Raw genomic sequence first — 23,533 nt, forward strand, 5'->3', positions numbered from 1 at the left:
ATACATCTGTATATTGGTATATATATATATGTGCAAACCATATTTTTTACATATTTTTGTGTTGTCTTTTTTGTTTCACTTTGTTTCTATTTGTGTGAATTTATTTTCAAGACCAGATCTAAGAATGAACCACAGGCTCATATAGAAATAACAATCTTTATGTCTCGGTACCTGGTGTTACCTTTTGTATGCATGATCAGAACTGTTTTGTTTTTATCATTTAGCATGTAGATATTAAAAGACTTTTCATACATTTTATTGCTAAGACTTCTATGTTAACAATGTAGTGGTTGAAAAATATATTGTGTAGTTTATAATTTTCAATCTCAGTGAATGATTGTGGTAAAATTATGAAGACCATATAGATTGTTGTTATAAGCATAACACTTTTCAAATGGCTGACAATATTAGCAATTTTTCTCATTTTTATTAACTTTTGTTTATTCCTATTGAATCTGGAAAGGGTGACTGGAAGAAGCAAATATAATTTTTAATCTATGTTTTTATTTTTTGTTTCTTTCTCTTTACATATTAAACTAGTTGTTCTGAACTTACTGCATGCCATTGCCATGACTTCCTGGGTCAAAAGACCTTTTCAACAGGAGTCACATATTCAATATCCTGTGTATAAGATATTATATTATGACTCATAGCAGTAACAAAATTACAGTTATAAAGTAGCAATGAAATAATTCTATGTTTGGTAATCACCATAACATGAGCTTTTCAGCATTCGGAAGGTTGCAAACCATTGCATTAGTCAACTGTATGTTATCTCTATGTGTACGTGGATTTTGGTGAATCTGAAGGTGCATGTGTTTGTAGGATTTTTCATGTATGTGAACATATATTTAGAGGCCAGAGGACAATCTAAGTGATGTTCTTCAGATATATTCTACCTTCTCTCTTCTGGCAACTCCCTGGTACTAGAATTATAAGCCTATGCTACCATGCCAGGGTATAATAATAATAATAATAGCAATTATTATTATTATTATTGTTATTTTAATATAGGTTTTAGGGCACTGAACACAGTTTTCATGCTTATATAGCAAACAATTTCTACTAACTTAGCATAAATTAGCCAGTTTTAAAAATTAAGAACATAATGTTTTATACATATACAGATTTAAAAATATAACATGGTGTTGGGGGATATATACATATAAAAATAGTTTCTTAATGATGTAAGTTAGCATGAGGTATTAATAGAAAAGTAGATCACTATAAGCATTAGGGGAAATTAGAGCATAACAAATTGTTGACTTTAAGAAAGCACCTAAAGAAATGTTCAACATCCTTAGTCATCAGAGAAATGCAAATCAAAACAACCCTGAGATTCCACCTCACACCAGTCAGAATGGCTAAGATTAAAAAACTCAGGTGACAGCAAATGCTGGCGAGGATGTGGAGAAAGAGGAACACTCTTCGATTGTTGGTAGGATTGCAAACTGGTATAACCATTCTGGAAATCAATCTGGAGGTTCCTCAGAACATTGGACATTCCACTATCTGAGGACCCAGCTATACCTCTCCTGAGCATATACTCAAAAGTTGCTCTAACATACAACAAAGACACATGCTCTATTATGTTCATAGCCGCCTTATTTATAATAGCCAGAAGTGGAAAGAACCCAGATGCCTTTCAACAGAGGAATGGATTAAAAACATGTGGTACATCTACGGAATACTATACAGCTATCAAAAATAATGACTTCATGAAACTCATAGGCAAATAGAATGAACTAGAAATTATCATCCTGAATGATGTAACCCAATCACAGAAAAAAAACACAATTGGTATGCACTCATTGATAACACTGATAAGTGGATACTAGCCCAAAAGCTCGAATTACCCAAGATGCAATCCACAGACCATAGAAGCTCAAGAAGAAGGATGACCAAAATGTGGATGCTTCCTCTCCTTCTTAAAAGGGGAAACAAATGTCCCTAGGAGGGGATATGGAAGCAAAGTTTAGAGCAGCTACTCAAGGAAGGACCATTCAGAGCCTGACCCACATGTGGCCCATATGTATACAGCTATCAAAACTAGATAAGATGGATACAGCTAAGAAGTGCAAGCTGAAAGGTACCGGATACAGATCTCTCCTGAGAGACACATCCAGAGCATGTCCAATACAGAAGTCAATGCTAGCAGCAAACCACTGAATTAAGGACAGGACCCTCTTGTGGGGAATTAGAAGGACTGAAAGAGTTTGAAGGAGCTTGCAACCCCATAAGAACAACAGTCAACCAACCAGAGCTTCCAGGGACTAAACCACTACCAAAAGACTATACATGGACTGATCCAGGGTTCCAACTGTATATGTAGCAGAGAATAGGCTAGTAAGGGCACCAGTGGAAGGGGAAGCCCTTGGCCCTGCAAAGGTTGGACCCCCAGTCCGGCTGATCCAGTGGAATATGGGGGAGTAGTAAGGGGAATAAATGGGGGAAATACCCATATGGAGGAGGGGGAGGAGATGAGGGCTTATGAACAGGAAACGGGGAAAGGAAATAACATTTGAAATGTAAGTAAAGAAATATATCTAATAAAAAAAGGAATAGTGAAACATGAAAATGTTAATGTCACCTATTTTGAGGTTAAGTATCTGAAAATTTGAAGAAAAGACCATCTTCTTTGTATTCTGTGTATATTGATAATTTTATTCAGAGTGACTCAAACTCAATTTCTCTGTTTCATAATTCATGTATATCCATTTTTAAACTTGTTATACAGAAGATGGCCATAGAAACCAAATATATGTAAATTATAAGTTTAAAAAATAAAATATAGTAAGTATTTGACATATTATCCTAACTTATAGGTATAGACCAAACAAAATCATGAGCATACTTTTTTGCCTTCTTGAACTACTGTCTTATATCAATATAAATTATTCCTGTTGTGATTATTTCCACTTGTTTCTTTTAATTTTCCAAAGTTTCTTCATTGTGAAATATGCTTCTTATGAGTAAAATAACTGTATCTTGCTTTTATTTGATTCACTCTCATATTATGTTACTCCTCATTTTTTATTGGTTTTATAGTTTAGACAATTATTTATTGGTATATTTCAGTGTAAAACACATCATTCTTTGGCTTCTCTTGCCTATATTTATCCTCATGTCTATTTTCTGTCCTTCATCGTTCCTAGTTATTAGATAATTTCATGTGTTTCTTCCTTCTTATATCTTCTAACATTTCCCCTTTCTGCTATCTTTTAACCTGATACTTATTACCCCTCTTCTCTTAAGACAACAATTCACTCAGTGTTTCCTTTTTACTTTCCTGAGTTCAATAAAGACTTCAAGTAAAATAAGTAGACCCAAAGATTTGGGTCATCATCCACATATGAAAGAGGACATGTGATGTTCATCCTTCTGATCCTCTGTTATCTCTCTTGCTGTATTGCTTGACCCCACCACCCATTTTGTTCATTTACATGTAATGGAACTTTAGATTTCATTTCTCTTTAGAACTGAAAACTTTCCATGTGGCCAAATATTCAATTTTATTATCTGTTCCCTCTGATGAATACCTAGGCTGTTTTTATTTCCTGGTTCTTGTGAATACAGCAGCAAAGACATGGATGAATATATATCTAGAGCATCAGATATAAAATTCTTTAGTTATATAGCCATGAGTGGTATAGTTGGATGATATCATAGATCTTTTTTTGGATTTTTGAGAACATTTCAAACTTATTTGCATAGTAACTACACCAGACTTACCACAACTAAGTAAGAGTCTGTTTGCCCTGTATTTTTACTAATATTTCTTCCTATTTGTTTTCTTGCTGATAACCATTTTAATTCAGGCTACAGGAAATCATACAGTAATTTAATCTACATTTTCTACACTTGATCTTAGCCAAAAGGCCGAGAAGCGATAATCTACATTTTCTGATATTTAACATTATTTACAAGTTTTTTTCCTCATTACTTATATTTCTTCATTTGAAAACTTCATCTAATTCAGTTGACTTACTTAATCAGATTGTTTCCTTAGTGCTCAGGTTTTCCTTATTGTTGCTTTCAGTTTCTGTATATTCAGTACACTAATCCTCTGTCATATGTATAGCTGAGGCAAAGTTTTACTCCCATTCTGAGGGAGGATGACAAAGTCTGCACTGCCTCAGAATAAATAATCTAAATAACAGGACTGCTTTTGATCTTGTTATTGCTTCTTTGTTCTGTGTGTGAAATTTCCTCTGTTGTTCCTTAACAGGATTCAGACTTTTGTTACATTGGCATGTTTTTTACAAATACTTTTTGTACCATTACAAAATACTACACCTTTATGATCATAATGCCCATGCTGTTTCATTGAGTAGTATTTCATGGATATTTTCTTCACTATATTAAAACTTCAGTATCTGTGCTTTTGTGCAAGAGGATTGCCTCAAATATTCCAAAATTTCTTGGTAATTAAATGGATTGTGATTGGTCTGTTAGTTTCATCTTTCTATTCTACTGAATTTATATTTGAGACAATCTAAGTACTCCTGTCTTAGAGTTGTTCCAATCAAATGTTTTATCTCTTCTTCCAATTTTCTTATGAGCAACTAGAGCATCTTTGGGGAAATGTTTGGGAATAGTTGAAAATCAGAGTTTTTGTTTTTTCTTAGTGACTCTAAATGTATAATATTGGCAAAATTAACCATCACAAGCCCATCTCTATCAATTTGATACACAAACACATACTCTTTAAGGCATATAATTACATTCCCTGTCATTACAGGTCATTTCACAATTCAAAATGCTTTAGGTACAATATCAGAAGTCTTCATGGTCTTTAACATGTACAAAACTTAAAAGTTCAAAGTTCAAGTCCCATCTGAGACTCAAGGCTAAATATTAACACTTATCTCTTATAATATCAAAAATAAATACCTACTTAAATATAAAATAATATATAATAATCATCTCAATTCCAAAAACACAGGGAATTGGTACATAGCAAAGAAACAGACAAAGGAATCCTAAATCCAACGGGTAAAACATCAAACACTGTAGCTTTATGCTATGTGTATGGGTTTGTAACAGAATCATTTAGATTTCAAAAGGCATGGATAACCTTTTCTTTTCTCCACTTACCTCAAAAAATAGCCTTTATCTTACTCCAGTTCAACTTCTTACATGCAGCTCAGCTCAGCAGATGCTACACTGTGCTGATGTTGCCAACACCCTGTGGTTTCTATTGCAGCATAAGTAATATAACATTTATTCAGGTGCAACAACTCTACAACCCATAGTCTGACCTCAGCAGATCTCTGGAAATGTGTAAGACTCTGTGAACTCCATCAATCTCTCATACTTTGTGTTTATAAATTCAATGTCATGTGGACAGCACATAAAAGTTATGGTACCAGCTCCTGATGAAGCCTAAAACCTTGAATCACAGCTTCATTGGTCTTTGAGTTCTAACTCTCTGGAAACTTATTCCTAGCTGATTGTTTTTGAATAGGCAATACCTTTCTGCAGCATTCACATGGAAGCTCCCTTCCTTTCAAACTAATTTGCATTTTGACAAAATGGAGCCATTGATAGGAGGGTTCTCATTCTCAGTGCACAATTCCTTTTCTCCTAGCACATAGAATCTCTAATGGTGCTCTTCTCTATAACAGTCACAGATTCTTTGTCATCTTTTTTCTTTGTCTTCAACTATAAACTTGCTCATATAGGTTTTATTGTCAAACCACACTTTAAAAACTTCTCTATGTTCTACTTTTTGCTCTATTTCCCTACCTGCCTAGTTCAGAGATATGAACAAAAGTAATGACACAATGTTATTCTGTCTTGCAATTTCCTCTACTAAGTAAGTCAGTTTAATCCATTCAACTTCAGCCTTGCTTAAGTTCTCAGAAGATGGGCAAAATACAGTTAGATTCTTTGCCAAAGTATCACATGAAGGTCCTCTAAGCCAATTCTTGACAGAGTCACTGTTCTCTGGGTCATAGCCAGAGCAGCTGTGGGCAACATAGGGACCTGGAAAGGTATACAGAGACAATGTAGTTTTCAGGAATGAACAATTTTTATTTTTCCAAGCTTGCTTATACATTTTTCAGCTAGCTACCAAAAATAGCACACAGCTTGAACAAACAGCCTTTATGACTTCCTTTGTCCAATTTTCTGAATTATTTTTTTCATACATCTCTGTTCTCCTGGTCTTACACATATGGGCATTCCTGCTGCTATCTGTTGTAACATGGCCATATCTTGGTACAAGAATGTGCTTGAAAAAGAAATGGCAGATCATGTGTACTCTAATATCTCTGAAAACTCATCAGCCATGCCACTACCATCTGTTTTTCTCTGTTGTTATTGTTTTTATTTTCTTAGCTCCTACAAAGAATGACCCGTTAAGTTCTACTTGAGCATTGTTACGCTCTTTTGGCTTACAACTGCAAACTCTTTCATATTCCTGCCACAAATCACTTCTGAAGACCTCATAACTACATGATCAGGTTTTCTACTACACAAGTCCTAGTCACCGGTACTAATTTTTACTGTAACCTTTTCTCATTGTTGTGATCAAATAGCTGAAACGAAACAATTTAAAGAAACTAGAGAGATGGCTTAGTGGGCCAGAGTGCGTATTACTCTGGCACGAGACCTGACGTTGATTATAATCAATTTCGGGTACTACCCAGGCTCCAGTGGAATCTGATTGCCCTGCCCTCTGTGAATACATGAACTATAAACACACACACACACACACACACACACACACACACACCTTATAAATACACACCTAACCCTTGAGAGATTTGCAGCACTAGATTATAGGAGTCCTGTCTTATGGAATGTGGATGGGTGGAGGATGGAGACATCCTCTAGGAGACAAGAGAGGAGGAATGGGGTGAGGAACTGTTAGTCAGGGATAAACATAATGTGTCTAGACTATTAAAAAAAGATTCAAGACAATTCAAAAAAAGAATAAAAGGAAGCACGTTGAAGAAGAAAGTGGATAAATTCTACTGTTGATAATAAATCGTGATACCATTTGCATAAGAAAGAGGATCACACTGTATTCACAGACATAATAATCTCTCTTAAAGATGGCTAGAGATTTGTTTCCATGATAATTTTAAATCGTATCATGTTGATGAGATTAAATGCAACAAATGGTAGAACTATTTTTTTCATTTTTGCCATTGTAGATGAAATTGAATGTGCATTCATATGTGTCCTTATAGCATTAACATTTCCATCTATTAGTATGGTAAATTTTAAGTCATGATATTGATTTTAGATTTTGTTTTTGTTTTCGATAGTGCTGAAGATCAAACTCAGCAAATCAACTATGGCACAGCTAGTTCCATAGAATTTAGTAAATGTATTTTCAATGGTGTTTATATTAATATTCAGTTAAAAAGGCATCATTCATAAGACATTATTCATAATGCTTTGACAATAGTAGTAATATCAAGCCACATTTTTTTTTAAAAATCACAGATATTTGTATTACTTTTCTATTGTGATATTTTTGTCTCCTGAAACTATACCCATGAACTTTGCCAACATGACTAAACAAATGTGAGCTGAACAAAGAAGACACCAATAAGTATGCCAAAATGGATGTAGAAAATAGCACATGAGGTCTTAATCCTACACAATGAATTATAGGCAGCTGCATAAAACTCGGAGCAGGAAAGGTGGTCTTTCACAGGGAAAAGCATACACTGTTGCCAAGTGCCAAATGGCTCATTTTGAAAACACACATACGAGTAACTTTACAAGAAGTTAACTGGTTGTATTAAGAATAAAGGTGCATATACAATTACACATGTAGTGACAATTATTGAAAAAAATTACAATAAGTTTGAAGGAGAGTAGGGAGGGGAATATGAGAAGTTTGGAGAGAGGATAGAGAAGGGAGAAATGTAAATAAGATGGATTCCCAAAAACAAACAAAACAAAATAAACTAACCAAAAATACCATGATCATGGCAACTTATAGAAGAAAGGTTATTTGTACTTGTCACTCCAGAAGGATAAAATTTCATGATCATCATACCAGCAAAGTGAGCATGGCAGTGGACAGATAATAGTGATAAGGGCAGGAAACTGAGAATTCCTATCTTATAGTATGTACAGCGAGGGCAAAGTGGAAATGGTGTCTGGCATTGAAAACTCAATGCCTATCTTAAAACAATCGATACCCCTAAACCTACCCAAGCAGCATCAAGAACTTGAACCATATATTAAAACATTTGAGCCTCTAGGGGAAACTATCATTTAAAGCACCACATATATTTATTGTATCTTAATTGTTTGTATTTTTATGAATTTTTCTGTGGGTATGTGTATGAACCAGCACCAGAAAAGGAAGAGAAAGAAGAGATGGAGACCACAAGATGCCCGGGATTTCAGACTCTGGAGACCAATATCAGGTGCAGATCTAACATTTACTTTTTAGTACAACAACATATAGACGACTTTTCAGTCAATAATGGTGTTGTTATACAATCAGAAGTCAATAGGGGCATTGCTTGAACTGTCCTGCTGAACCAAATTTGCTTGCCTGTGACTCTTTAAGGGTGAGGGCCAACCATCCAGTGCTATTTCCATGAAGAAAGAGGAAAAGGCCACTGTCATGGCACCACATCCTTCATTCTGTCTCACTGGTTGGCCCAGAAACCACTTTAAATTGCTAGCATGTAGGGCTGAATCAAGATTCCTCAAGCAGACTCTGGAAACCAGAGCACTTTGCTCTCCATCCTACTCTGTCCTACACCAGATTTACTCCTACATTCCCCACAGTTTTGTGTTCGTGATTGCAGGTAAACAAATAGGCTGATAATGACATATTCCCCAGACCTGGAGTTAAAGGTAGTTCTGAGTACCTGTTGGGAATGAAACCTAGGTCCTCTACCCATGATTAATCTTTCCAGGTACTAATGCCAACTTTTAATTGAATATATACAATACTTTTATATAAAATATTAAGTAAATTATAAGAAATACACTAATATGTCAATTTCGGTGAGCAAAATTAAAATAATAAAGACATAGTAAGTTACCCAAAATATCAAAAGTAAAGCTAAATAGATTACTTTTAAAATCCAGGCATATTGGCTGATTTGTATTAACTTGGCACAAACTAGATTCATCAGAGACTATAAGCCACAGTTGAGGAAATGTCTCATGAGATCCAGTTGTAAGGCATTTTTTTAATTACTGATCAGTGAAGAAGGGTTCAGCCCATTGTTGATAGTGCTATCCCTGAGCTCGTGGTTCCAGGTTCTGTATGAAAGCAGGCTGAGCAAGGAAGGGCAAACAAAACTGTAAGAAGCCCTCCTCCATAGCCTCTGCATCAGATCCTGCTTCCAGATTGCTAATCTCTTTGAGTCCCTATACTGACTTCCTTTGATGATGAACAGCATTGTAAAAGTATAAGCTAAAGAATCATTTTTCTCCATAATTCGCATTTTTTAAAAGTTGGATATTTTTTAAATTTATATTTCAAATATTATTCTAGTTTCACTTTCCCGGTTTCATTTCCATAAACACCCTATCCCATTCCCCTCCCTCTTCTTTAATAAAGGTGTTCTCCCACTCATGTAACCACCACTCCCACCTCCCCACACTAACATTCCCTTACACTAGGGGATACAGCCTTGCCACGGTCAAGGGATTCTCCTCCCATTGGTACCCAACAAGGCCATCCTTTGCTACATATGCAACTGGATTCAGCAGTCTGTCGATGTATATTCTTTGGACAGTGGTTTAGTCCTTGGGAGTTCTGCTTGGTTGGTATTGTTACAAACCCCTTCAACTCCTTCTATCCTCCAATGGGGACCCTGTTCTCAATTCAATGGTTGGCTGCGAGCATCTGCCTCTGTATTTGTCATTCTTTGGCAGAGCCTCCCAAGAGACAGCTCCTGTCAGCATGCACTTCTTGGCAACAGCAATAGTGACAGGGTTTGTTGGCAATATGTTTATGGACTGGATCACCAGGTGGGGCAATCTCTGGATGGCCTTTCCTTCAGTCTCTGCTCCAAATTTTGTCTCTGTATTTCCTCCTATTAATAATTTCAATTTCCCATCTAAGGACTGAAGAATCTGCAATTTGATCATCCTTGAGCTTCATGTGGTATATGAATTGTATCTTGGGAAAGTTGAACTTTTGGTCTAATATCCACTCATCAGTGATTGCATACCAGGTATGTGTTTTTTCTTTATGTGATCAGGTTACCTCACTCAGGATGATATTTTCAAGTTCCATTCATTTGCCTATGAATTTCATAAAGTTATAGTTTTCAATAGCTGAGTAGTATACCATTGTGTAAATGTACCGCATTTTCTGTATCCATTCCTCTGTTTAGGGACATCTGGGTTCTTTCCAGCTTCTTGGTATTATAAATAATGCTGCTATGGACATAGTAGAACATGTATCCTTATTATATGTTGGAGCAATTTGGGTATATGTCCAGGAGTGTTATAGCTGGGTCCTCAAATAGTACTATGTCAAGTTTTCTGAAGAAACTCTAGACTGATTTCCAGAGTTGCAATCCCAACAACAATGGAGGAGTGTTCCACTTTCTCCACAACCTCATCATCATTTGTTGTCACCTGAGTCATTGATCTTAACCATTCTGACTGGTGTGAGGTGGAATCTCAGGGTAGTTTTGATTTGCATTTCCCTGATGAATAAGGAAGTTGAACATTTCTTTAAGTACTTCCCAGCCGTTGGATATTCTTCTGCTGAGAGTTTTTTGTTTAGCTCAGTTTCTCATTTTTAATAGGGTTATCTGATTCACTGGAGTCTAACTTCTTGCGTTCCTTGTATGTATTGGATATTAGCACTTTACTGGACGTAGGACTGGTAAAGATACTTTCCCAAACTGTTGGTTGCTATTTTGTTTTAATGACAGTGCACTTTGCCTTACAGAAGCTTTGCACTTTTATGAAGTTCATTTGTCAATTCTTTATCTTAGAGCATAAGCCATTGGTGTTCTGTTCAGGGAATTTCCCCAGTGCCCATGTATTCGAGGCTCTCCCCCACTTTTTCTTCTATTAGTTTTGTGTGTCAGGATTTGTGTGGAGGTCCTTGATTCACTTGGACTTGAGCTTCATACAAGCTAATAAGAATGGATGAATTTGCATTCTTCTATGGGCTGATTGCCAGTTGAGTGATCACCATTTGTTGAACAGGCTATATTTTTACCACTGGATAGTTTCAGCTTCTTTGTCAATGATCAAGTGATCATAGATGTATGGGTTCATTTCTAGGTATTCAACTATATTCCACTGATCTACCTGCCTGTATCTGTACAAAAACCATACATATTTTATCACTATTGCTCTGTAATACAGCTTGAGGTATATTACAGAGGTGATGCCCCCAGAAGTTCTTTTATTGTTTAGGAAAATTTTTCCTATCCTGGGTTTTTTGTTATTCCAAATGAATTTGTAAATTGCTATTTCTAAGTCTCTGAAGAATTGAGTTGGAATTTGGATGGGGATTGCATTGAGTTTATAGATTGCTTTTGGCAAGATGCCCACTTTTACTCTATTAATCCTGTCAATCCATGAGCATGGGAGTTCTTTCCATCTTCTAAGATCTTCTTCAATTTCTTCAGAGACTTGAAATTCTTTTCAGAGATCTTTCATTTACTTCATAATGTCACACCAAGATATTTTATTTGTGAATATTGTGAATGGTATCCTGTTCATATTCTTCCTCGGCATGATTATCCTTTGAGTAGAGGAAGGCTGATGATTTTTTTATTTTATTTTGAGTTAATTTTATATCCAGTCACTTTGCTGAAGTTGTTTTTCAGGTTTAGTAGTTCTATGTTGGAACTTTGGGGTCACTTATGTATGCTATCGTATCATCTGCAAATAATGGTATTTTGACTTCTAACTTTCCAGTGTGTATCCCTTTGATATCCTTTTGTTGTCTAATTGCTCTGGCTAGAATTTCAAGTACTATATTGATTAAGTAGGGAAAGAGTGGGCAACCTTATCTACTCTCTGATTTTGGTGGGATTCCTTCAAGTTTCTCTCCATTTAATTTGATGTTGGCTACTGGTTTGCTCTATATTGCTTTTACTATGTTTAGGTATGGGCCTTGAATTCCTGATCTTTCCAAGACTTCCAACTTGAAAGTGTGTTGAATTTTGTCAAATGCTTTCTCAGCACCTAATGATATTATCATATGGATTTTCTCTTTTGGTTTGTTTATATAGTGGATTACAGTGATAGATTTCCATATAGTGAACCAACCCTGCTTCCTTGGTATGCAGCCTACTTGATCATGATGAATGATTGTTTTGATGTATTCTTGGATTCAGTTTGCAAGAATTTTATTGAGTACATTTTTGTCAATATTCATAAGGAAAATTGGTCTAAAGTTCTCTTTCATTGTTTGGTCTTTGTGTGGTTTATGTTTAAGCATAATTGTTGCTTCACAGGAGGAATTGAAGAGTTTTCCTTCAGTTTCTATTTTGTGGAAAAGTTTTGACAATGTTGGTATTGGGTCTTCTATGAAAGTCTGATAGACTTTTTTCTTTTTTTTGGTTGGGAGACTTTTAATAACTGCTTCTACTTCTTTAGGAAATATGGAACTGCTCAGATGTTTCATCATATCCTGATTTAAATTTGGTTCCTGGTATCTGTCTAGAAAATTGTCCATTTCATTCAGATTTTCCAGTTTTGTTGAGAGTTGGGTTTTATAATAGGATCTAATGATTTTTTTTTGTATTTTTGTTGTTGTTGTTTAGATTTCTACAGATGCTGTTGTTATATCTCCCTTTTCTTTTCTGATTTTGTTAATTTGGATCTCTCTTTATGCCATCTGGTTATTATGTTTAAGGATGAATAAATCTTGTTGATTTTCTCAAAGAACAAACTCATGGTTTTGTTGATTCTTTGTATAGTTCTTTTTGTTTCAACTTGGTTGATTTCATCTCTGAGTTAGATTATTTCGTGCTGTCTTCTCCTCCTTGGTGTATTTGCTTCTTTTTGTTCTAGAGATTTTAGGTGTGCTGTCAAGCTGCTAGTGTATGCTCTCTTGAGTTTTTTTTTTTTTGTTTCTTTGTTTGTTTTTTGGGGGAGAATTTTTTTGGCATGCACTCAGAACTATGAGATTTGCATTTGTCATTGTTTTCCTTGTATCCCATAAGTTTGGGGATGTTGTGTCTTCATTTTTGTTAACTTCTAATATGTCTTTAATTTCTTTATTTCCTCCTTGACTAAGTTATCATTGAGTACAGCATTGTTCAACTTCTGTGTGTATGTGGGCTTTGATCATTTTTGTTGTTATTGAAGACTAGCCTTTGTCCATGGTTTTCTGATAGGATGCATGGAATTATTTTGATCTTCTTTTATCAGTTGAGGCCTGTTTTATGGCCCTTTATATGATCAATTTTGGTTCAGGTACAATGAGATACTGAGAAGAAGGTTTATTCTTTTGTTTTAGAATGAAATGTTCTATAGGATGAAATATTATATCCGTTTGGTTCATAACTTCTGTTAGTTTCTGAGTCCATGATCTGTTCATTGATGAGAGTGATATGCTGTAGTTTCCCACTATTATGGTGTGAGGTTCAATGTGTGCTTTGAGCTTTAACAAGGTTTCTCTTAGGAATGTAGGTGCCTTTGCATTTGGCGCATAAATTTTCAGGATTGAGAGTTCATCTTGGTGGATTTTTCCTTTGATGAGTATGTAGTACCATTCCCTATGGTTTTGATAACTTTCGGTTGAAAGTGAATTTTATTCAATATAACAATGACTATTCCAGCTGGTTTCTTGGGACCAATTGCTTTCTAAATTGTTTTCCACTGTTTTTACTCTGAGGTAATGTCTGTCTTTGTTACTGAGGTGTGTTTCCTGTATGCAGCAGAATTTTAGGTCCTCTTTACATATCCAGTCTATTAGTCTATGTCTTTTTATTGGAGAATTGAGTTCATTGATGTTAAGAGATATTAAAGAATAGTGATTTTTTTCCTTTTATTTTTGTTGTTAGAGGTGGAATTATGTTTGTTTGGCTGTCTTATTTTGGGCTTACTGCAAGATTACTTTCTTCCTTTTTCTAGGGAGTACTTTCCCTCCTTATGTCAGAGTTTTCCCTCTATTATCCTTGTAGGGCTGCATTTGTGGAATGATATTCTGTAAATTTGGTTTTGCCATGGAATTTATTGATTTCTCTATCTATGTTAATTGAGAGTATTCCTGGATATAGTAGCCTGGACTGGTATTTGTGTTCTCTTAGGGTCTGTATGACATCTGTCCAGGATCTTCTTGCTTTCATAGTCTCTGGTTCTGGTGTAATTCTGATAGGTCTGCCATTATATATTACTTGAACTTTCCCCCCCTTACTGCTTTTAATATTCTTTTGTTTTGTGCATTTGGTGTTTTAACTATTATGTGATGGGCAGAATTTCTTTTCTGGTCCAAAGTATTTGGAGTTCTGTAGGCTTCTTGTATGTTTATGGGCATCTCTTTCTTTAGTTAAGAGAAGTTTTCTTCTATAATTTTGTTGAATATATTTACTGGTCCGTTAAGTTGGGAGTCTTTGCTCTCTTCTATACCTATTATGCTTATGTTTGATCTTCACATTGCGTTCTGGATTTCCTGAATGTTTTGGGTTAGAAGCTTTTTGTGTTTTACATTTTCTTTGATGGTTTTGTGTCAAGTTTTTCTCTGGTATCTTCTGCACCTGAGATTCTTTCTTCTATCTCTTATATTTTGTTGGTAATGCTTGTGTCTCTGACTTATGATCTCTTTCCTAGGTTTTCTATCTCCATGGTTGTCTTGCTTTTTGATGTTTTTATTGTTTCTATTTCCATTTATAGATCCTGGATTGTTTTGTTCAGCTCCTTGACCTGCTTGGTTGTGTTTTCCTGTAATTCTTTAAGGGATGTTTATGTTTCCTCTTTAAGGGTTTCTACTTCTTTATCTGTGTTGCCCAGTATTTCTTCAAGGGAGTTATTTATGTCCTTCTTATATCCTCTATCATCATCATAAGATGTGATTTAAATTCCAAATCTTGCTTTTCCTGTGTGTTGAGATATCCCTTATTTGCTTTGGCTCTATTGATGCCAAGTAGTATTGGATTATGTTGCTTAGGTTCATGCACTTGCCTCTCGCTGTCTGGTTATCTCTGCTGTTAGCTTGTCTTGCTGTCTCTGACAGTGGTTTGACCCTTCTGTAATTCTGTGTGTGAGCACTCGTGGGAGACCACTTTTCTCTCAGAGGGATCTAGGTACAGAGAGCTGTGTCATAGGGTTAGCTCAGGTGAAGGCTGAAACCAGAAGTGTCCTGTCTCAGACTTCTTCTTGGTTCCTGTGTCCAGCAGGCTCCAGGCAGGTTCCTGTTTGGCCAGGAATGTGAGGATATGTGCTCTCAGGATTGTCTGTAATTCTGAAATTCCTACTATCTCGTAGGATCTGGGTATAGAGAGCTGTAGACCAGGTCAGATCAAGGTGCAGGCCCTCAACTTACTTTTTAATTATGGGGTTTTTACACAGAAATAAAATCCCAAATGAAGACTCCAAGTATATTTTATTACAAGTTTATATGTAACACTAAATTAATTTTTATCCTTAAACCCTCCTTATGAATTTATCAATTGTCAATATATGCTTTTAAATTTTATGTGAATTAGTCTTGTATTTCTTGTTCAAATGAATTATGATATATTATTTGTGTTTTCTTCTAATATAGCACTTAAAATGTTACGGGACATAGAATTCTTTGGTTTACATTTTTATTTAGGATGTCACAGACTAATATTTTATTTGATCTCTATTATATAGAAATATCAACCTAAATTCTTCAGAAATTTTAATCAATATATGTTGAATATAAAAGTTATTTCATGACAATTTTAAATAGGTTTTTTGGGGGGTCTTCTTTTAGCTGTATAAATATAACTTAGTAGTGCTTAAAACTTTTGTAAATTATAAATATTTTGAATATATAATCTATATTGAAAACAATAGCTTTGTATTTAATTGAAAACTTTGCATATACGGCTGGGGAATGGTTCAGTAGGTCAAAGAACTTTATCTTTTTCCGGAATATCATAGTTTGATTTTCAGCATCCACATGGCATTTATTAGTCACTTAAATCTCCCATGTATTCATCACCTTCTTGTGGTTTTAGGGCATCACACATACATATAATTTACAGACCTTCACATTTAGGCAAAATACCCACGCACGCATTTTTAAAAGAATAAACTTTTAAATACACATTTTATTATGCAACTTTTAATGTTCTATTTATTATATTAAGTGTCTACATATGTGTGCATGTGTATATACATGCATGAACATATATTTATAGATGTGTACATGGCAGGCCTCATGTATGGTGATTTGAAGACAATTCTCAATAATCTTTTTTCTCTTGTCAAATTATAGAATTTGGAGACTGAACTCAAGTCCTCATGACTTTATGTCAGCCCCTCTATCAGTTGAGCCATCTCTTCAACTGAAATTCTGTTAGCTATACATTTGAAGAACTTCCTCTTCCTCAATAGAAATATTTTTTCACTAATTTATTGTATTTTAGCATACAAGTTAAATAAATGTGTATGTTCTAATAAAACTCTAGTTCCCAAAATCCTTCAACCCACCCCAATTCTCCTTTGAGAAGGTGGAGACCCTCCCTGAGTATCACCTAACCCTGGCACATGAAGTCTCTGTAAGGATAGGCACATTCTCCCACTGAGGCAAAAAGAAGCAGCCCAGCTATAGAACATATCCCAATTAGGAACAACAGATTTTGACATAGCCCCCAATACTGTTATCTGGGACCAACATGAAGAACAAGCTACCCATCTGCAACATATCTGCAAGATGCCTATGTCCAGCACATGTATGCTCTTTGGTTGGTGATTCAGTCTCTATGAGCCCCAAGGGTCCAGATTAGTTGATTTTGTTGGTTTTCCTGTGGAGCTCCTATCACCTTTAGGGTCTACAATGCTTCCCTCAACTCTTCCATCATAGTCCCCATGATCCATCCAATATCTGACCGTGGGTCTCTGCATTGCTCCATAGTCAGTTGCTAGGTGAAGCCTCTCAGAAAACAGCCATGCTAGACTCCTCTATGCAAGCATGACAGAGTTATCACTGACAGTGTCAGGGATTAGTGCTTGCCCTTGGGATGGGTCTCAAGTTGGCCTGGTTATTGGTTGGTCACATGCATTCATGTTTTTGTTCTTAGCCATTTGGTCCAGTGATTCGTACCACTGTAAGAAGTAATCTCAGAGTTGTTTTGGTTTGCATTTCCCTGATGTCTATAGACTCTGAACATTCCTTTAAGTGTTTCTTATCTATTTGAGATTCCTCTGTTGATAATTCTGCACCCCATTTTTTCTGTCTTACAAATGTTATTTTTATTGAATAGTTTATGAATTTACATTTAAATGTTATCCTCTTTCCAAGGTCCCCCCTCTCCCATTCTCCACCCCCCTGCTTCTATAAGGATTCTCCCCCTTCCTCCCACTGACTCCCACCTTATCACCCTGGCATTCTCCTGTACTGGGGAAATGAACCTTCATAGGATAAAGGGCCTTTCCCCCTATTGAAGTCAAACACTGCCATCCTCTGCTACATATGCAGCTGGAGCCATGGGTTCTCCAATGTGTACTTTTTGGTTGATGGTTTAGTACCAAGGAGTGCTGGGAGGTCTGGTTGGATGATATTGTTGTTTTTCCTGTGGGATTGAAAATCCCTTCAGCTCCTTCAGGCCTTTCTCTAACTCCTCAATTGGGGTTCCCCTTGCTCAGTCTGATGGTTAGATGCAAGCATCTTAACTTTTATATCTCTGGAAGTGCCTCTCAGGAGACGTCCATATCTGGATCCTGTTCAGCAAGCACTTATTGGAATCAGCAATAGTGACAGGGTTTGGTGGCTACATATGGGATGGATCCCCAGGTAGAGTAGTCTCTGTATGGCCTTTCCTTCAGTCTTTGTCCCACTCTTTGTTCCTGTATTTCTCCCATGAGTATTTTATCCCCCCTCCTAAGAAGGACTGATGCATCCACATTTTGTTCTTCCTTCTTCTTGACTTTCATATAGTCTATGCATTTTATATTGGATATTCCGAATCTTGGGTATTCTGAGCTTTTGTGCTAATATCCACTTATCACTGAGTACATACTATGTGTGTTCTTTTGTGACTGTGTTACCTCACTCAGGATGATAGTTTCTAGTTCTGTACATTTACCTTAGAATTTCATAAAGTCATTGATTTTAAAATCGCTGTGTATACTCCATTGAGTAAATGTACCATATTTTCTATATCTATTCCTCTGTCAAAGAACATCCTGGTTCTTTCCAGCTTCTGGATATTATAAATAAGGCTGCTAGGAACATAGTGTAGCATTTGTCATTGTTATGTATTGGAACTTCTTTTGTGTCTATGCCCAGGAGTGGTATATCTGGGTCCTCAGGTAGTACTGTATACAATTTTTCTGAGGAACCTCTAAACTGCTTTCCAGAGTGGTTGTACTAGATTACAATTCCACTAAAAATGGAGGAGTGTTCCTCTTTCTCCACATTTTCGCCAGGATCTACTGTCACCTGAGATTTTGATCTTCGTCATTCTGACTGGTGTGAGGTGGTATCTCAGCGTTGTTTTGATTTGCATTTCCCTGATAACTAAGGCTGTCAAACATGTCTTTAGGTAGTTCTCGGCCATTCAATATTCTGCAGTTGAAAATTCTTCGTTCACCTCTGTACCACATTTTTAATAGTAATATTTGGTTCTCTGAAGTCTAACTTCTTGAGTTCTTTGTATATATTACATGTTAGCCCTCTATTGGATGTAAGGTTGGTAAAGATATTTTCCCAATTTGTTGGTTGTTGTTTTTTCCTATTGCCAGTGTTCTTTGCCTTACAGAAGCTTTGCCGTTTTATGGGGTCCCATTTGTTGTGCATTCATTTTCATTGGATTCTAGAAAGTTTTTAATTTCTTTCTTTATTTCTTCTCTGACCCAGAGATTATCGAGTAGAGAGTTGCTCAATTTCCATGATTATGTAAGCTTTCTGATGTTTTTATTGTTGAAGTCCAGCTTTAATACATGTGATCTGATAAGATAAAAGTAGTTATTTTGTGTTACTTATAACTGTTGAGGCTTGCTTTGTAACTGACTATATGGTCAATTTTGGAGAAGGATCTATGAGATATTAAGAAGAAGGTTTATTCTTTTGTGTTTGAATAAAATAATCTCTATATATCTGTTAGGTCCATTGATTTATAATGTCTGTTTCATTTTCTCTCTGTTTAATTTTTGTTTGGATGACCTGTCAATCAGTAAGTGATAGTGTTGAAATCTCCCAAAATTAATTTGTGTGTTTCAACTCGTGATTTAATTTTTAGCAATGTTTTCTTTACAAATGTGGGTGCCCATTTATTTTGGGGCATACATGTTCATTATTGAAATACATCTTACTATATATTTCCTTTGATGAGTATGAAGTGACCTTGCCTGTCTCTTTTGATTAATTTTGGTTGAAAGTCTATGTTGTTAAATACTAGAATGACTACTGAAGCTTGCTTCTTGAGCACATTTGCTTGGAAAATTTTGTCCAGCCCTTTATTTTGAGGTAATGTCTATCTTTATGTCTGAGGTATGTTTCTTGTATTCAACAGAATGATAGATCCCGGTTTTGTGTCCCTTCTGTTAGCCTTTGTCTTTTTATTGGGGAAATGAGTCCATTGACATTGAGAGATATTACTGACCAGTGATTGACATTTCATGCTATTTTAACATTGGTGTTTGTCTGTGTATATGTGTGTGTGTGTGTGTGTGTGTGTGTGTGTGTGTGTGTGTGTGTGTATCTGTATGTCTGTGTCTGTGTATGTACATGCATGCTTTCCTTGTTTTTGCTGGTATGTAATTCCTTGTTTCCTGTTTTTTTTCACAGGTGTAGCTATCCTTTTTGCATTGGAATTCTCCTTCTTGCATTGGAATTCTCCAATGTGTTTTATGTAGGGCTTGATTTTTGGATAGATATTGTATCAATTTATATTCATCTCAAAATATATTTTCTCCGTCGACAGTGATTGACACTTTGGTGTGTATTGGAGTCCTTGTTGAGAAGTCAGATATAATTTTGATATGTCTGTCTTTGTATGTTACCTGGCCTTTTCCCTTGTGGCATTTATTATTATTATTATTATTATTATTATTATTATTATTATTTGTTCTGTTGATTTTGTGTCTTAGTTATCATGTGGTCATAGGGTTTTCTTTTTTGATCCAGTCCAATTGGAGTTCTATAAGCATCTTGAATTTTTATAGTAATCTCTTTCTTTAGGTTTGGAAAGTTTTCTACTAAGATTATGTTGAAAATATTTTCTGGGCCTTGGAGATGTGACATTTCACCTTCTTATATTCATATATTATTTCTTTTTTAAATTTTATTTAATTTATTTCTACTGGATATTATTATTTACATTTTGAGTGTTGTTGGTTTTCCCGGTTTCCTGTCCATAAGCCCTCTATCCCATCACCCCAGCTCCTTCTGCTATAAGGGTGTTCCCCCTCCCCAACCACACCCCATTCCTGCTTTCCTGCTTTGACATTCCTCTACACTGGAGGGTCCAGCCTTGGCAGAACCAAGGGCTACTCCTCCCTTGCTGCCCAACAAGGCCATTCTTTGGTATATATGCAGCTGGAGCCAAGAGTCTGTCCATGAAGTCTTTGAGTAGTGATCAACCGGGAGTCCCTGGGAGCTCTGGTCAGTTATTATTTTTAAGTTAGGTTTTACCATGGTATCTCTGATTTACTTGATGTGTTGTGTCAGAAATTATGTTTGCATTTAACATTTTCTTTGACCAATGTATCAATTTATTCTATTGCAACCTCTACATCTAAGTTTCTCTCTTCCATTTTATGTATTCTGTTGGTGATGCTCGCTTCTATCATTCCTGTCCTCTTCCCCAGCTTTTCCATCCTCAGTATTCCATCAGTTTGTGTTTTCTTTATTATTTCTATTTCTATATTCAGATCTTCCATCTTGCGTAGTTTTATTTATTTTCGTCATTTGATTCATTTTATTTTCCTGTATTTATTTAAAGGATTAATTTATTTTCTATTTAATGGTCCCTATCATCTTTATAGTATTCAATTTTAGGTTGTGTGTGTGTGTGTGTGTGTGTGTGTGTGTGTGTTAGTGTGTGCTTCAGTGGTATTAGGATATCTGGTGCTTGCTCTGGTCAGGTAGGTGTGTTTTGATGTTGTCATATTGTCCTGCCTTTTGTTTATCTTCTCTGGCCCTTAAGCCATATGTTGCACTTTAGTCCCTGAATGTTCTCCTACTGTAGTAGGTATTGGGAGGGAGGTTAACCTTGATTGTCCTGATGTGGCAGTTCTCTGATGTGTAACATTGTACTGTGCATTCCATATTAGTAGTTCTGTAGAGTTGCGGATCTGTTGGTCTGATGAAGATAGAGACTTTTTGGGGGAATGGAGGTCTAGTGAAGATAGCTGACGGCTCAGGGCAGCTTGTTGTACCCCAGTAGACTAAGGGAGCAGGGGAGATGGGTGGAGGAAGGGAGGCTAGCCTGTATGCATTTTAGGATCGACAGTTTGATGAAGGTATGTAGAGAGGTGGCAAGAGAATGGAGGTCTCCCTAGAATAACAGACTGGTCATTGCAGCTTGGAATGCCCCCAGAGGATACATTAAGCTGGAAAGATGGGTGGGGAAAGGGAAGATAACCTGTATAGTTCAGAATACTCAGTTCTGATAAAGGTGGGAGGAAATGTGGCAGAAGAATCTTTTAATAATTCAAAAAAGAGGTACCTGTGGCAGATCCCGGCCTGCAGCAGCTCTCTGCTCCCAGACCCCGTGAGAGAGAGACCCAACCGCCTGGTCAGGTCGGCACTCCTGAGGCTGCAGAGCGGAAGAGACCACCAACACTGCCCACCCCTGCCCACATCCCTGGCCCAAGAGGAAACTGTATAAGGCCACTGGGCTCCCGTGGGGGAGGGCCCAGGAGCGGCAGGACCCCTGCCTGAGACACCTCCGGATCCTGAAGGAAACAGACTGGATAAACAGTTCTCTGCACCCAAATCCCGTGGGAGGGAGAGCTAAACCTTCAGAGAGGCAGACAAGCCTGGAAAACCAGAAGAGACTGCTCTCTGCACACACATCTCGGACGCCAGAGGAAAACACCAAAGGCCATCTGGAACCCTGGTGCACTGAAACTCCCGGAAACGGCGGCCTAGATCTTCCTGGTTGCTGCCTCCGCAGAGAGCTCGTGGGCAGCACCTCGCGAGCAAACTTGAGCCTTGGGACCACAGGCTGAAAGAAAACAGGAAAACAGGTCTACAGCACGCCTGACACACAGGCTTATAGGACAGTCTAGCCACGGTCAGAAATAGCAGAACAAAGCAACACTAGAGATAATCTGATGGCGAGAGGCAAGCGCAGGAACCCAAGCAACAGAAACCAAGACTACATGGCACCATCGGAGCCCAATTCTCCCATCAAAACAAACATGGAATATCCAAACACACCAGAAAAGCACGATCTAGTTTCAAAACCATATTTGATCATGATGCTGGAGGACTTCAAGAAAGACATGAAGAACTCCCTTAGAGAACAAGTAGAAGCCTACAGAGAGGAATCGCAAAAATCCCTGAAAGAATTCCAGGAAAACACAATCAAACAGTTGAAGGAATTAAAAATGGAAATAGAAGCAATCAAGAAAGAACACATGGAAACAACCCTGGATATAGAAAACCAAAAGAAGAGACAAGGAGCTGTAGATACAAGCTTCACCAACAGAATGCAACAGATGGAAGAGAGAATCTCAGGAGCAGAAGATTCCATAGAAATCATTGACTCAACTGTCAAAGATAATGTAAAGCAGAAAAAGCTACTGGTCCAAAACATACAGGAAATCCAGGACTCAATGAGAAGATCAAACCTAAGGATAATAGGTATAGAAGAGAGTGAAGACTCCCAGCTCAAAGGACCAGTAAATATCTTCAACAAAATCATAGAAGAAAACTTCCCTAACCTAAAAAAAGAGATACCCACAGGCATACAAGAAGCCTACAGAACTCCAAATAGACTGGACCAGAAAAGAAACACCTCCCGTCACATAATTGTTGAAACACAAAACGCACAAAATAAAGAAAGAATATTAAAAGCAGTAAGGGAAAAAGGTCAAGTAACATATAAAGGCAGACCTATCAGAATCACACCAGACTTCTCGCCAGAAACTATGAAGGCCAGAAGATCCTGGACTGATGTCATACAGACCCTAAGAGAACACAAATGCCAGCCCAGGTTACTGTATCCAGCAAAACTCTCAATTAACATAGATGGAGAAACCAAGATATTCCATGACAAAACCAAATTTACACAATATCTTTCTACAAATCCAGCACTACAAAGGATAATAAAGGGTAAAGCCCAACATAAGGAGGCAAGCTATACCCTAGAAGAAGCAAGAAACTAATCGTCTTGGCAACAAAACCAAGAGAATGAAAGCACACAAACATAACCTCACATCCAAATATGAATATAACGGGAAGAAATAATCACTATTCCTT

At 36.7% G+C, this 23,533-nt stretch overlaps 1 pseudogene; it reads right to left on the bottom strand.

The window, feature by feature from the left end:
* Window positions 1-3,823: 3,823 nt before the first annotated feature.
* On the bottom strand, window positions 3,824-3,891 carry LOC120099541 (U2 spliceosomal RNA; annotated as a pseudogene).
* Between the last annotated feature and the right edge of the window lie 19,642 nt (window positions 3,892-23,533).

The sequence above is a fragment of the Rattus norvegicus genome, chromosome X (assembly GCF_021556685.1).
Source record: "Rattus norvegicus strain SHRSP/BbbUtx chromosome X, alternate assembly SHRSP_T2T, whole genome shotgun sequence".
In the NCBI taxonomy this organism is placed as follows: Eukaryota; Metazoa; Chordata; class Mammalia; order Rodentia; family Muridae; genus Rattus; species Rattus norvegicus.